Genomic DNA, 15846 nt, shown 5'->3' with positions numbered 1-15846 from the left:
AGGAGCAGATTTGTATGCCTGGGTGAGACCCTCTCGTGGCAAGTCTCCTTCAATCAGGGCAACTGGCATGCATGCGTTCCTCTCTGTGCTCCCGGTGGTGTCCATCCAGATGTTCCGAACATCTGGCCACATGTGCCTCTTGGAAGGGGCAGGACTCAGGCCCACATGTGCCTCTTGGAAGGGGCAGGACTCAGATGAGATGGATGGATCGTGCTGGGGAAGAGGACTCTTGAGAGTTCCTTGGCTGGAGGGGGAGGAGAACCTGATGGAGCTAAATGCTTCGGGGAGAGGAAAGGAAGGGACAAGCCGCAGAGGGGCGGGGAAGGCAGGTCAGTAATATGCAGCCGGAGGTCACCCGCTCGCTCCCTAATGGAGCAGGCTGCAAGCACCATGAATTAGTGATGAGGAGGCTCTAGAGCGCAGGAAGGGAGGGGGCCTAGGCTCAGCCCATCTACCCTGCAACTGGAGGTGTGAGTGCCGCTCATGTAGCCGTACCCACGAGAGTGTTGATCTAGCTAGCTCGTTAAAAATAACTGAGCGCATGGCTGCAAAGGCTTCAACATGGGCTGCCCAAGCCTGCCTGGGACCCTGGGTAGCCCTTGCGTTGCCCATCTGCACTGAAGCCCCTGCTGCTGCCTCTGCACTGCTATTTCTAGCCACGCCAGCTGGATGAAAGCTAGCACAGGTCTGTCACCACAAGCTGCAACTTACACCCCCCACCCCTGGTTCCAGTGTAGACGTAGCCAGAGGGCTAAAGAAACAGCTCAGCTCAGGCCAGGTTCCGATCTAAGCCCTCGTCTACACGAGAAAGTGGTGCAGGTTTAACAGAAACCAGACTTTGTCTTCACTACAAATAAGGTGCGTGTTTGACGTGGACGTAGTGATGTTGATGTACAATTCTAGCAGAGATGAGGCAGAGGTTGTTTTTAACTATACTGTAGCTAGTCAAGATCATCCCTACATCCCATCACCACCTGGGGTTTTGTCGTGCCTGGCTATGTCAGGAATTACCTGTGCCTTGTCTCCACTCCAGGATTTTACAGCGAGATAGCTATCGCCAGACAAACCCTTCCTTTTTTGGCTGTAAAGACGCAGCCAAAGGCAAATTCAGACTGGACACAAATCTTGTACAGTGAGGGTGATTAGCCACTGGACCAGACTACCAGGGGAAGCAGTGGGGTCTCCAAGCAGTGGGGTCTCTTGGAGTCTTCAAATCAAGACTGGCTGCCTTTCTGGAAGAGATGCTTTTGCCAGGTTGGTTGGTTCGACAAAGGGGGAAGTGAATTAAATGTCATGCCCTGTGATATACATGGGGATGGTCCCATCTGGCCTTAAATGCTATGAATATGGCCCCTCTGCACCATGCGGGCAAGGGAAGAAGGGGATGGAAATGTAACTGAGGCCCCTGTGTGGTTCTAGAATGGTGCAGAGGGGTCTTGGTGTAAAGGAGAATCCATCCCAATCAGTGAGCAATGATATTGGCTGCCTTTGGCGTCCTGAGATGTGTCGTATACGTACAGCGTGCACACTTGCCCTCAAGAATTTAACACCAGCTCTTGGTGCCACATTGATACCCCCTAGACAGCAACGGCTTCTGTTTCCCCACATAGCAGGCACACAGCCCGGGCAGCTGCTTGCCCCAACACGTCACCCCGCCAGCATGTCTCACTCCTGCCCCAAGGGGACCCCCTCTAGGGGGGCAGATGAGAGGAGTTAGTCTCTACGGCCTGCTCAGCCCCAGGCCTTTGTTGAGGCTGCCAGCAAAGGTGCCAATTAGTGCCAGGTCTTGTTTGTGAGTGATCCTCTATGCAAGGGTTTTGTTTTAATTATCCTAGGATTTGGGGGCGGGCAGGGGCATCAGTTTCCTTTCCCACCCCCATTGCCCGGGATTGGGTTGCTCGATCAGCCGTTGCAATTAAAGCTCCCCTTTGTTGCTTGAATCCAACCCTCTGCAAACCCATAGATGCGTCTTACACCACTTAGTCTGCTTTAATATCTCAGCCAATAAGCTTTAGGCACATTAATCCATCCGGCGTTACAACCCCTGTAACCCGAATCCTTGGATGAAAAGGGGCTGGATTGATATAGGACACTAGTAATAATAACTTTGTAATAATATGTAGTAATATGCTACATCTGCATTGAGGGGAAGGATGAAATTCAATAAGGACAAAAGCAAAGTACTACACTTAGGAAGGAATAATCAATTGCACAAATATCACATGGGAAATGACTGTCTAGGAAGGAGTACTGCAGAGCAGGATCTGGGGGTTATAGTGCTGTAGCTCACGAAAGCTTATGCTCAAATAAATTGGTTAGTCTCTAAGTCGTCCTTTTCTTTTCGCAAATACAGACTAACGCGGCTGCTACTCTGAAACGAAATATGAATCAACAATGTAGCGCTGTTGCAAAAAAAAGTGAACATCACTCTGGGATGCATTAGCAGGAGTGTTGACATGAGAAGTAATTCTTCCACTTTACTCAGCATTCATAAGGCCTCAACTGGAGTACTGTGTCCAGCTCTGACCACCACACTTCAGGAAAGATGTGGACAAACTGAGAAAGTCCAGAGGAGAGCAACAAAAAAAAGGTCTAGAAAACATGACCTATGAGGAAAGATTGAAAAAACCGGGTTTGTTTAGTCTAGAGAAGACTGAGGGGAGACATGATAACAGTCTTCAAGTACATAAAAGGTTGTTATAAAAGGCAGGGTGATAAATTGTTCTCTTTATCCACTGAGGACAGGACAAGAAGTAATGGGCTTAAATTACAGCAAGGGGGATTTAGGTTAGACCTTAGGAAAAACTTCCTAACTGTCAGGGAAGTTAAGCACTAAAACAAATTCCTAGGGAGGCTGCAGGATCTCCTTATTGGAGGTTTTTAAGAGCAGGTTAGACAAACACCTGTCAGGGATGGTCTAGATAATACTTGGTCCTGCCTCAGTGCAGGTTATTGGGCTAGAAGACTTACCCAGGTCCCTTCTAGCCCTACATTTCTATGGCTTTGTGGAAAAGGCATAGGGATAGGAGTGACAGGCTCAAGTCCTAGCTACGCCACAGATTTTCTTACGTGACCATAAACAAATCACAGAGGGCCTAATCCTCATCCTTTGTCTGTTTAGCTTTTGGGGGCAGAGTCTGCATCTGTGCAGCACCCAGCACATAGAGGCCCTGCTCTTGGTTGGGGTCTCTAGCTGCTACCGTAATACAAATAATTAAAAGTAGTAATCCTGGATCTAAGCTTTCCTGATGCCCACCCAAATGCATTGTTATCTGGCCCATAGCCTCTTCCATCCAAGGATCTCCAAGCCCCAGCTCATTTTGCCCAGAGCACCAAAATGCCATCTGGTTCTCATGAGCCTTCGTATAGCGAATGTTACAGAGACCAGCGCTGCCAAATATATAGCTCCTGGCTATTGTCTCCTTGTTTCCTTGTTAGAGCATAAGCTGTAGCTCACGAAAGCTTATGCTCTAATAAATTTGTTAGTCTCTAAAGTGCCACAAGTCCTCCTTTTCTTTTTACGGATACAAACTAACATGGCAGCTACTCTGAAACTTGTTTCCTTGTGTTCTCCTGTCTGCGTTCATCTACTGTCTCTTGTCTTACCCTTAGACTGGAAGCTCTTTGGGGCAGGGACGGTCTTTTTGTTCTGTGTTTGTACAGCGCCTGGCCTGTAACTCAGTGTAGTAGTAAAAACTGCATTGGCTAATTTCTCCCAACCATGCCAGAGAGAGCTAATTACTGGGAGGAAGAAGCTTGAGTAGTGCCAGGTCCCTAGAAAACAGTGGGTTAACCACAGCTCATTTTCCCCTTGCATGGATGCACCTGGCTCCCCAGCCATGGTGGGAGACCTGGGCTGGCTCCCAGTTGGGGCAGTTTCTCTTACTCCATTGATTTCGGCTTGGTGACCTGCTTTGATTTCCTATCCGCTGAGGAAACCCTTCACTGATTGCACCTGGTCTATGCCACACCAGCTCACCAGCCCTCTAAAAACACAAGGTGTGATTCTCATCTATGCTAAGACCTCTTTATTCTGCTTTGACAGCATGAAGGGGCCATAAAGTAAGTGTAACTGTAATTTTATACCCACTTTAAGGGCCCTTTATGCTACCAGAATGGGGCAAAAGGGCCTTAGTGTAAATGAGAATCGGAGCCCTTTAAGAACAATTTGGATCACGCACAGTTTCTGCTTCAGGTGAGGATTTGTTTTCTCTGCCCCTTTGCTAGCTATGGCCCCATCCAGCCCCTCCCAGGCTCCTCCAGAGTCATTGTAATAATGAGCTGCCTCAACCTCAGACCCCCGGACGGGTAAGCATGTCTGTGAAGGTGCAAGACATGAGTCGCTTTCATAGATTCTTTGGTTTAAGCATTTTAAACTCACTTTGCTCGGGTGTAAATGATTACACCAAGTGCAACGGAGAATCAGGCCCCATGTGACTTGGATGGCAGAATCAGGCTCAAAGTATAAATACACATAAATTGCAGAATCAGAAAAGTAAATAGGCATACTGAACCTAAATCTCATTTGCAAGGCCAATGGAAGTCAGGACTCCTGGGTTCTATTCCCAGCTCTGGGAGGGGAGTGTTCTCTAGTAGTTAGAGCAGGGGACGGGGTTTTATTCCCAGCTCCAGCAGATGTGCATTGCAGAAAACAGCTCAGTTTCCAACACACACCCTCATGAAAAGCATCCCTCCCCCGGCCCCGCCATGAGCCTACCTGTAATACAAAACTTGTACCACCATCTGGGACCACGGAGCTGGCATGAACTCTCCTACCAACAGCTGTTGCTCTGTCTCAGCACAGACCCCACCTGTGGTCTTGGCAGCTGCTGGGTGTCTGTCTGACCCATAGGTACCATCTCAGGAGAAGCAGGAGGATCTGAGTTCTCCCTGCATGCGAGCAACCAGGACACAACAGGCATCCTCGCACCATCTCGCTGCAGATCTCCGTACCAGAGCCAGCGTCAAGCAACGTCGCTGGTCCCGGGAATTGCTGGATGCTCCGGATCACTGAGCATTGCTCTGGGGTCCTGTCTTCCCCTTTTGCAACAGAGCAGAAAATATAAGGGAGACAGAAACACTCTATTAAAAAGCTTTGAAGGCTCCCACACTAATTATGAACAATAAAATAACTAACAGCAGCAGCTTTTGTTCAAGGATTTCATGGCACTTTATTACTGTTATTTTTATTATTATTTCTATTACTGTAGCACCCAGGAGCCCCAGTCACAGACCAGGACCCCATGGTGCTAGCTGCTGTACAAACACAGAACAAAAAGACTGCACCAACAAATGTTAATGCATTTAGCCTATTATCCTCCCAGGGTGGTGGTATGATTATCTCCATTATACAGGTGGGGAAACAGAGGCACAGAGAGGGGACAGGATTCACTCATGGCCACAAAAGAAGTCAGTGGCAGAACAAGGAATAGAACCCAGGAGTCCTGACTCCCATTTGCCTGCGCTAATCGCTAGATCATACTTTCCACACAAGAGCCAGGAATAGAATCCAGGGGCCCTAGCACCTATTGGCTCATGTTCTAGCCACTACATCCCACTCCCCTGGAGTAGGTGGGAAGAGATTCATAGAGTCCAAGGCCAGAACGGACCATTGTGATCATCTAGTCTGACCTCCTGGATAACACAGGCCACAAAACTTCCCCAAAATAATTCCTAGAGCAGATCTTCTGGGAAACCATCCAATCTTGATTTAAAAATTTTCAACGATGGAGAATCCACCACGACCCTTGATAGATTGTTCCAATGGTTAATTTATTCTCACCATTAAAAAAATGACACCTTGTTTCCAGTCTGAATTTGTCTAGCTTCAACTCCCAGCCATTGAATTATGTTAGACCTTCCTCTAGATTGAAGAGCCCATTATTAAATATTTGTTCCCCACATAGACACTTATAGACTATAATCAAGTCACCCCTTAACCATCTCTTTGTTAGATTGAGCTCTTTGAGTCTACCACTATAAAGCCTATTTTCTAATCCTTTAATCAGTCTTGTGGTTCTTCTCTGATCCCTCTCCAATTTATCAACATCCTTCCTGAATTGTGGGCAGCAGAACTGGACACAGTATTCCAGCAGTGGTCGCACCAGAGAGTAGAACCCACCCAGTTTGAATGCGAGACCACACTGTCTCATTTGGCCAGTGCACCTGAAACTGAAACAAAATTACCTTTCAAATGCCACATGCCAAAACCTTGACCCCCTAGCATGCCCCACTGACTAGTCTGCGTCCACAGAGCCCTCCCTGCTCCCAGGACTGCGACCGCACGGGGAATGCTCTGGAAGCATGGCTGAAATATTGCAAAGTTATCCACATGTGTGTGTGCGGGGCGAGGAAGCGGATACAAAGGTACCGGATTTTGTCAGCTGATGGCTCTCCCCTCTCCTGCAGATTCCGGGGGATCCACAGCATTTAAGGGTGGACCCCAGGATCTCTGGGCAATGCGCTGATGGTGTAATGAGGGGGTGGGGGTATCTCTCTGTGACAGGCGAAGGTCTGGCCCTTTGCCCTTAGCTGACATCCTTTCCTCTGTCTGTACTCCTTTAGCCCAGAGCAGCTGAGCCCAGCAGTCTTAAAGGGCCAGCTCACCCCTTGACAGGCCTGCTTAGATCATAGGCATTTTTGGGGAGCAGCGAACTTGTCGGCTTTATGTGTCTGTAAATTAACCAGCGTCCTGGTGTTGCTATGGAAGCAAATACAGGGGGGAAAGCAAACAATAATTAAAGTGATCAATTAAATAATAATAACTACATGAATAATTAATAATTGGAAAAAATAATGAATAATAATGGCTAATAAGAACATAGCGCAACACAGCAGCCAGAGATCAGCTCATCCAGTGCAGAGATGTGTACGCTGGGGCAGAATGGCCCATCCAAAGGGGAACACAAGGCCAGGGTGTCTGCTGCCTGCGCTCAGTGGCTTTGAAGCCCAGATCGTAGCAGGAGTCAGGAGGGATCAGACATTTATCTGGATAATGAGAACATCCAGATTGATCACAGGCTTGACTCGACTCAGGGCCTGATTCTGCCTTGCCCTGAGCCTTGCACAGTCACTGACATTAGTGCAAAGCGAGCGTGAAATGCTGTCACCCTGCACCCACTTTGCACTGGTGTAAATGACTGCACAAGGCACAGGGAGATGCAGAATCAGGCCTCAAGAGTTTGGGAAGGGTTGAAAATCCTCCTGCTTTAGGACCTAAACCAACCTCTAACTGGTGGCGTCAGGAGGAAGCATCCTCAGAGGGCAGGTTATCCAGAGATGAAGGCGTTCTTGCACCTCGCGCTGCAGCTGCTGGTGCTGGCCACTGGTGGGTCCAGGATATTGGGCTAGGTAGGTGGACCCCAGCCCTAATTTGGGATGGTAACTCTTATATTCCTGTGCTATCCCAGCAGTTAAACCTGTGTTGCTAATTGCCCCGATCACTGCGGATATCCTAGAAACGTCTTGCCCATTTGCTTTTCATTTCCCCACTAATCAGTGACAAGCTGCGAAATTGGAGACTCTGCCTCAAATACTCAACAGCCAATTCATCGCATGCATGGAATATGTCTCCAGCCATCATTTGTATGACAGCCGGGGCATCTCGGATGTACAGTGTGGTTTCTCTGTTGTATGCTCTTACCTCATGGATTTTTTCAGCTTTAGGCTTCCAGCTGATGCTCTAATTCAGCATTATCTGTTCTTCTCATTGTTCCATCAGCATGGAAGAGGGACATAGGTACAGGTCCTACTGGGCAACTAAGAACGGTTGCCATTGAAACTTTACCTCTGCATCTTGCTAAGGACCCGACTCTGCGGAAAACAGTTGCTGGACTGATGGCTGCTGTGATTGTCCCTCCCTAGCCAGACTTGAATTTGGTCTTCTTGGCCGTGTCAGCAAGTGTTTTGATGCCAGATTTATTGACTGGGTGGAAGGAGCTACATGTTCCAACAGAACCAGGTGCACCTCTTACAAGTCTCTCCATTTATTCTTCACCAACATCTGCTATTTTCACTAGAGCCTCTTGTGCATCTGATGTTCCATGCAGTCCACTAGGTATGTTGATAAGCACCTCTGGATGTGCTTCAGGTCCAAATGGGTTTGTTGTATGGTTGATTACATGGTTAGTAAGGGCTGTAACATACTCTTCATCCTCCTTCAGTGCAGAAGCGAGGACTTGTTTGTGGACTTTGTCTTCACTACTTCTTGTTAGGCCACTTTGTTCTCTCCTAGCTTTTGGATATTCGTAATATGAAGCTGTTGTCATTTCTAACACTAACACGGACCTGTGCATGATTGTCACTGAATTAAAAAGCTAGTTTCTAGAATATTTCAAAGGCTAGTTCTATAGGCATAGGCAATTACAAATGAAAACCTTCTACCAGGCAGACTAGATGATACATTGCAGGTACAAAAGCTTACAAATGGAGAAGCATTACATTAGGAATTCACATACATTTATATCTACCCCCTATTCAGTGCAAACCGTGGGCACGCAATCTACTGCTACTGGTGCGCAACCTTCACTGTGAGACTGATCCAGCTAGCAAATCTCAATTGAAAATACAGAAAACTATTATAATTACTTCTGAGATAGTTTGACAATTAGGAATATGTGATGTGAAAACATTTCATGTTAGTATATTGCACAACGTTGATCTTTGCCGTTTTTCCATATGCTAAACAGCTTCATCGTTTCTGAAAAAACAAACAAACAAAACTTGCCCTTGCAAAACCAATAAAAATCTTTTAATACATTGTCGTTTGGCAGCTCTGACCAATGAACTTGACATTAAGGTGTGTAAATTAACTTAAACAGTAAGTTTAATCATGTTGCAGTTTCTGGAACTGTGCACACAGTGGCATTTTCTCATTTTGGGGACCATTGTTTCACCTCGCCTATAGACTTACAGTACCACTTGACAGCTCCACATCAGGAGCCTCTCTGAAATGAGTTTCCTGGTCTCAGCCTAATTCCTAGCAGACAACTGCCCATATCCCCAGACCCACCAACACACCAGATGTGGGCTGTCCTCCTTGTTAGCTGTCTCAGCACAGAGGCTGAGGAATGAATGGGCTGGAGAGACTGATTGTCCTTAGAGGTGGGGGTCACTTTGGATGCAGGTTGAGGAAGATTTTGAACATCTCAGCCTAAATGCATGTGATCATGTTGCCCAGGCTGGCCGGGTGAGCAAGGAGAAGAACCTGCTGCTTTGTGACTGCTAGCAAAGCTCTTTAGCTCAAGTCATAGGGCTCTGTGGGTGTTGACAGCCACCACTTCAGTCCCCATCGACGACCATGTTTATAGGCGTTGTTCTATTTGCTTTTACATGTCTCATGAGATGTAACTTCCACTGCTCCCCTTTGGAGTAATTGTTAATTACTAATCAACAATCACTAATCATTATTTAATTTTAATATCAACCTTAACTGTTAATGACATGAATTAAAAGTAACTAGTGCTCATATTAATATTATTTATTTACTATTGCTGTAGAGCCTAGGAGCCCCTGAGTCAGAGACCCGAATCCCATTGTGCTGGGCACTGTGCAGACACAGAACAACAAGAAAGCAGTGGCAGTTTGTTGCAATCTCTACCATGTGATTAAAACTAGCCTCAACAGAAAGCATGCCACAGCCTCCCTCACTGAAAGGAACAATTAAAGCATCTTCTGAAAGGAGATAATACATAATGAAATGTAATAACATCCTTCTTCATCCAGAGCACTGAGTGCGACATTGTGGAATGGGAAAAGAGAGGTGACCCATCTCCCACAGTTTACATCTGAGCAGATGAAGGGTTTTCTAAATACAGACTATTTTGCCACAAGGGGCAAAAAATTAAGAAAAAGTAGATACACAGATGAATAAATAAAATACCAATGCATAAGATGAGAATACTACTAAGGAGAATACTACTAACAGGAAGTAACTGTTATCAAGACCAGTGTTTCTCACCCTTTTTGATACCAGAGCCTGGCTTGCTGCCTTCCTAAACTGTGTCAGGGAGATATCAGGGACCGGTGCTGGTCCACGGACCGGTCCTTGAGGAACACTGGTCTACAGGTTGCAGGAACTGGGAACAGCTACGACACCTGGGTTCTATTTTTGGCTGTGCCACTGACTCTCCGTGTGACCTGGGCCAAATTACTTAAAGGGATGCTATGAATTTAAGGCTCATGCTACTGTCTGAATATTTGTCACCTGCTTTGGTTCTGAGAAAAACTCAAGATTAGAAGATAAACAAAAGAGCTGGATGTAATTCTCAGCACGGGTAGACACACCTACGCCACCTCCGCTCAAGCTAGCCCCTAAAAATAGCAGTGTAGCCCCAACACCACCTCGGGCTAGCTGCCCCAGTACAATCCCACCCCAGTACAATCCCACTCCACCACCCAGCTGGAGCCACAGCCGGTGCTGCCAGAGCCACTCTGCTATTGTTCACACACTAGCACGACGGACAGTAGTGCAAGTACATCGCCCCGTTGGCATTCTGGGAATCACACCTCCCAGCTGCTGTGTGTAGACGTACCCTTAGTGGCTTGTCCCTGTAACCCACGTCCCTCTGTCCCCTCGAGTTGTGGCTGAGACTCATGCAGAGGTTGATCAGTCTACTAAAGTCTTGGCTAACAGAGCTGGGTTTGTCAGCTCAAGCAGTAGAGGCTCGTGCTTTAAACCGGAGGTCTGAGGCTCAAACCCTGCAGCTGCGGAGCCACCTACAGATGCAGCATTACGCCCCGGCCTGGGGTAGCTGATGTTCGTACAATTCATTTGGAACATATTGCTCTTAAACCTGTGTGCTTTGCAGCATGGGCGGACAGCAAGAGAGATCTTGCAGTGACCGTGCTTTCCAGACAAGGATCCCAAAGTGCTCGACAAACACTCATTCATTAAGCCCCTGGGTGAGATAAGTAAATATTATCTGTAAAGGCCTTAATTTAAAGTTCAGTGACGTCCCGGATGGAGGCTGCTGAGCACTTGGAAACCTGACCCTGAGCTTTTGGGAAACTCTGCCCCATGGTGGCTAAGGTCTGCCCCAGTTTGAAACCTAGTCAGTTTTGAACATTGGTGAGTAGCTTCGGGGATTACACTTGGCCCTGAGTGTCACTGCCAACTTGTGTGGTTTTACAACTACATTTTCTTATTTAAAGAACAATATGTTTCTCTCCCCTGGGTGGAAGACCCACACAAACGAAGACCCCAATCCTACAACACAGCAGTGGAGGTGGCTGTCGATTTATTTACTGTAGCATCTGAGCAAGCTCGCCATCTTTAGTATACTTCTCTTCCTGTGGGGGAGAGCAGTGTTGTTATTCCCAGTTTACAGCTGGGGAACTGAAGCATAGAGAGACAGAGGCCTGGATCCTTAAAGGCATTTAAGCACCTAACTCCCAATGGGAGTTAGGCACCTAAATATCTTTGAGGATCTGAGCCTAACTGAGACTCACCCAAGCAGTCTGTGGCAGAGCTGCGAATTGTACTGTGGCCTCTTACATTATGTCTACACTGCAATAAAACACCCATTGCTGACCCGCATCAGCTGGATCGGGCTCACACTGCAGGGCTATAAAATTGCTATGTAGACATTTGGCCTCGGGCTGGAGCTTGGCCTCTGGCACTCTCCCCCAGCACAAGGTTCCTCAGCCCCAGCTCCAGCCCAAGCCCAAATGTCTACACTGCAGTTTTATAGCCCTGCAGCATGAGCCTGAGTCAGCTGACATGGGCCACCATGGGTGTTTTATTGCAGTGTGGACATAGCCTGACCACTAAACTATCCTCCCCCTCTAAGGCTTGCTCTATACACAGTTTTAATGCAAATTTACCTATTTCCATTAGGGGTGTGATTTTTATGCCAAAATTGTTAAGGGATTAAGGAAGACCCTTAAGCCCATATCAGATCTCAATGACTTTAAAGAGAATGCAGGTGGGGGTACGGTTTTGACTGCACTAGTCCTCGTTTGTGGAATTGGGATAAAAAAGGAAAGCTAAGAGCCAGATTCTGATATCTCTACACACACTGAACAAGTCAGTGGCTGCCCTAGTGCAGTGGTTCTCAAACAAGGGTCCAGGGCCCCCGGGGGGGCTGTGAGCAGGTTTCAGGGGATTCGTCAAAATAAATCAGAGAGCAGGGCCGGCGTTTGACCTGTCTTAGCTTCGCAGGGCTGCCTGTGGTGTCGGACCCCAGGCCATTGCCCTGCTTGCTACCCCCTAATGCTGGCCCTGGCTTTTAATCTACTGGATATGCATAAAACAGTTGTGGCAAAGGTGGGCTGAGGAGTTTTTATAGCATGTTGTGGGGGGCCTCAAAAAGAAACAGGTTGAAAACCCCTGCCCTAGTGGACTGTACAGGAGAAACTGTGAAATGGACTCTACACACAATGCTGTCCAACGGACAAAGTTAAACAGCACCTCAGACCCCAATCCCACAATCTCTTCTGCATGGGCAGACCGCCCTGCACCCATGTGCAGTCTGACTGAAGTCACTGGGGCATTTCATGGGCACGGATATCCCCACCACAGGGAGCAGCTTGCAGGATCAGGGCCAAATTGTGGATCTAAATTCGCTGCCCCAAAAGTTAGCTAATGTACCGTTAAGTTTGACTGGCAGTGCCCCAGGCCCTTCCAGAATGTCAAGTATGCAGCTATGTTTAAACCTCTGAAAACCAGGAAATACAGAGGTAAGGTGCATCCCTAGCCCCTCTGGCTGTTACACAGTAAACTAGTAACCAGAACTATGGTGGTGCTACTGCTCCACCATAATCCAGATCAGGATTCTGAACACCCATCAAACTCAAAGGCATGTTGGGTGTTGGCGTGACCTATTTGTATTCAAATCTCAGTTTGGATTTCAAGCACAGTAGCCCTTCCTACAAACATAAGAACGGCCATATTGGGTCAGACCAGTGGTCTATCAAGCTCATTAGATTGGCCAATGCCAGGTGCTTCAGAGGGAATGAACAGAACAGGTAATCAATCATCCAGTGATCCATCCCCTGTCGTCCACACCAAGCTCCTGGCAATCAGAGGCTAGGGACACCCAGAGCATGGGGTTGCATCCCTGACCATCTTGGCTAATAGCCATTGATGGACCTATCCTCCATGAACTTATCTAGCTCTTTTTTGAAGCCCGATATAGTGTTCGCCTTCACAACATCCCCTGGCAAGGAGTTCCACAGGTTGACCGTGCGTTGAGTGAAGAAGTACTTCCTTTGGTTTGTTTTAAACCTGCTGCCTATTAATTTCATTGGGTGACCCCTGGTTCTTGTGTCATGTGAAGGAGTAAATAAACACTTTGTTATACAAACGCTTACTCATGTGAGTAAGTAACAAGCAAGCCCTGTGCAAGTTGCCCCTCTGACATTAATGGGGCTATTTGCCTGAGTAAAGTGAGCCAGTATTTGCAATATCAGCCTATAAACATCAGAATTACTCTTCCCCTCCCCCCCACTTTCATTGCTTTAGGGGTCACAGTTCTGTTCCTGAATTATAGGGTGGATCATAAAATGGGAGTTGGAAGAGAAACCGTCTCCCTAAAATGAAGTGATACCTAAAGACAAGGCATCACTGTCTGTCACTCTAAAGAGATCAAACTCTGACCAGGTGAAAAACAATTTGTGAATGCTATAATTTAGAAGACAAGTACATTGTTTCTCAAAGATATATATTCTGTCACTCACCCCAAAAACTATAGTCTGTGTGTAAGCTCACACAACTACAGTATATATATGTATTTTGTGTACGCACACACACTTTACCCAAAAACATACACACTAAGTATGCCCACACACTATATATACGCACTCACACACCTTACACACACACTTTATGCACACAGATATATGCACATATTATGCATACATATACACGGTACATATCTATATATACACACATACTTTATTCTCTATATATCATTGTCTATGTGTGCATTTGTGTAATTGATATCGATCGTGTGCGTATGTGTACGCGTGATTGAGTGTGAGTATATGACTATCTATATTAAGTAAATGCACATATAGACTTATCCTGTATTATATGTAGTGTTCATGTCTCATACATGAGTACGCATGCGTTATGAATACAATGTGTGTGTCTGACGCGTGTAGGTTTACATGTAAGCACATATGGATATACATACACATTACACAATTCTAAAATCATAGAACAAGGTGCACTAAATATACCACGGTGGGGCTTTTTTGTTCTTGTTATACTTGGTTTTTTTCCGATCGCATCACAAACATGAAATACTGAAACAAGAATAGAATCATTTCATATGCTGTAGCAAAACAAAACTTGCAGGGCTGTCTGATCTGATGGTGTTGCAGCATCCGGCTGACTTTTTGCCATGGATCAGGGAGGCTGGTTGGAAAAGACACAAAATACCCACTCCCAAACTGCCCAGGCAAAGTTGCAAAGAAAGCTGTAGCAACACCTTACCTTGTGAGTCACTGGATGAGACATTTCCTTGTGCAGTATCCCTTATCTGCTTAATTCATTTGCAAGCTGAGATCTTCTGCCGCGGCAGAACCAGAAAGAGAGAGAGAGAGAGAGAGCTAGTTGCAAGGATCTGAGAGAGAGAGAGGAAATAATGCAAAATACAGTGCGGGGTAGCAAATTCCTGCTTCAGAACAAGGCTACCCACTACACACACTCACACACACACACACACACACACACACTATTCCCTCCAGCCAGAGAGGCAGACGTCGCCTCTGCCAAAGCTGCAGTGTAGCGTGGCTCAATGGGGTCTTGCATCTTTCTGCATTGTCTCTCTCCAGCGTGAGCTCATGCAATCTCATTTCATGGGAGAGACATCTGGTTTGATTCAAAGGGAAGAAAGGGGAAGGAGGGAGGGAAACAGCTTTGCAGGCTTGGAACTGAAAAGCGATTTTCAATGCTCCCCTTCCACCAAGTCACCCCTCATTTCAATAAGAAAAGGGAGCACTGTATTTCTACCACCCCCGATCTCTAGATTTGGGGGAAGGGGAGGTTGGGTTATTGCACTCAATTCAAGGGTTTTCTGCTTTTGCATGGAAGGAGTAGCACATGAGTTCCTTTGCCCCCATCCCCCACCCTAGCAGCTCTGCCAAGTCTGGCTGATGTAGAAAATCCTTCATCGGAGAGTCATCTGAAAGCAGGGTTGTTCGTCTTTTCTTTCCAAGGATCTCACTTCCTTTGGTAGATGGTGAAAGATTTTTTTTTTTTTAAAGTTGGGTCTCTGTCCGTTAAGAGGTTTAAAAAAATCTTGTCTGAGATGGCCCAATACTGCTTAGTGGGCTTGATTCCCTTGTCTCTTGTGCTGTCATTTACACTGGTGCAAAGCAAGTGTGTTACCAAACCAGAGCGGTACAAAGGACCAGTGCACAAGGCAGTGGAGAATCAGCCCCACTTCCCCAGTCTCTTTCTCTCCATGGGCCAATTTACTGTCGCCCTACAACTTGAGTGGTTGTTTCCACCCTCATGAAGTGAGAGCATTCTGATCTGGTAGCGTTTTGCACTAAATTCACAGATTCCAAGGCCAGAAGGGACCATGGTGATCATTTAGCCTGACCTCCTGGATAATACGGGCCACAGAACTTCCTAGAGGAGCAGATCATTTAGAAAAGCATCCAATCTTGATTTGAAAATTGTCAGTGATGGAGAATCCACCAAGATACTTGGGAAATTGTTCCAGAGGTTAATTACCCTGGTGCAAACAGCTGCACAAGGCTACAGTGAAATGACCCTGTGTGTCTGCTTCTCTGGCTCTGGGTCTCTTTCTGTATTCCTTTCTCTACAGGGCCCTGATCCTTCAATGAATGTGTTGATTCCTCTGTCAACTGGAGCTCCCCACGGAAGTCAATTAG

At 46.7% G+C, this 15846-nt stretch overlaps 1 protein-coding gene across 1 annotated transcript in view; it reads right to left on the bottom strand.

Annotated features, from left to right (window-relative positions):
- Window positions 1–14554, bottom strand: part of LMNA (lamin A/C) — a 102664-nt gene extending 88110 nt beyond the window's left edge. The window contains exon 1 of the mRNA XM_043535393.1: window positions 14438–14554. The gene's annotated coding sequence lies outside the window, so the exon portion shown is untranslated. The remainder of the gene's footprint in view (window positions 1–14437) is intronic.
- Window positions 14555–15846: the final 1292 nt, after the last annotated feature.

The sequence above is a fragment of the Chelonia mydas genome, chromosome 24 (assembly GCF_015237465.2).
Source record: "Chelonia mydas isolate rCheMyd1 chromosome 24, rCheMyd1.pri.v2, whole genome shotgun sequence".
Lineage (NCBI taxonomy): Eukaryota > Metazoa > Chordata > Testudines > Cheloniidae > Chelonia > Chelonia mydas.
The sequence above is the reverse complement of the archived record's forward strand: the minus strand, read 5'-3'. Positions and strand labels throughout refer to the sequence as shown.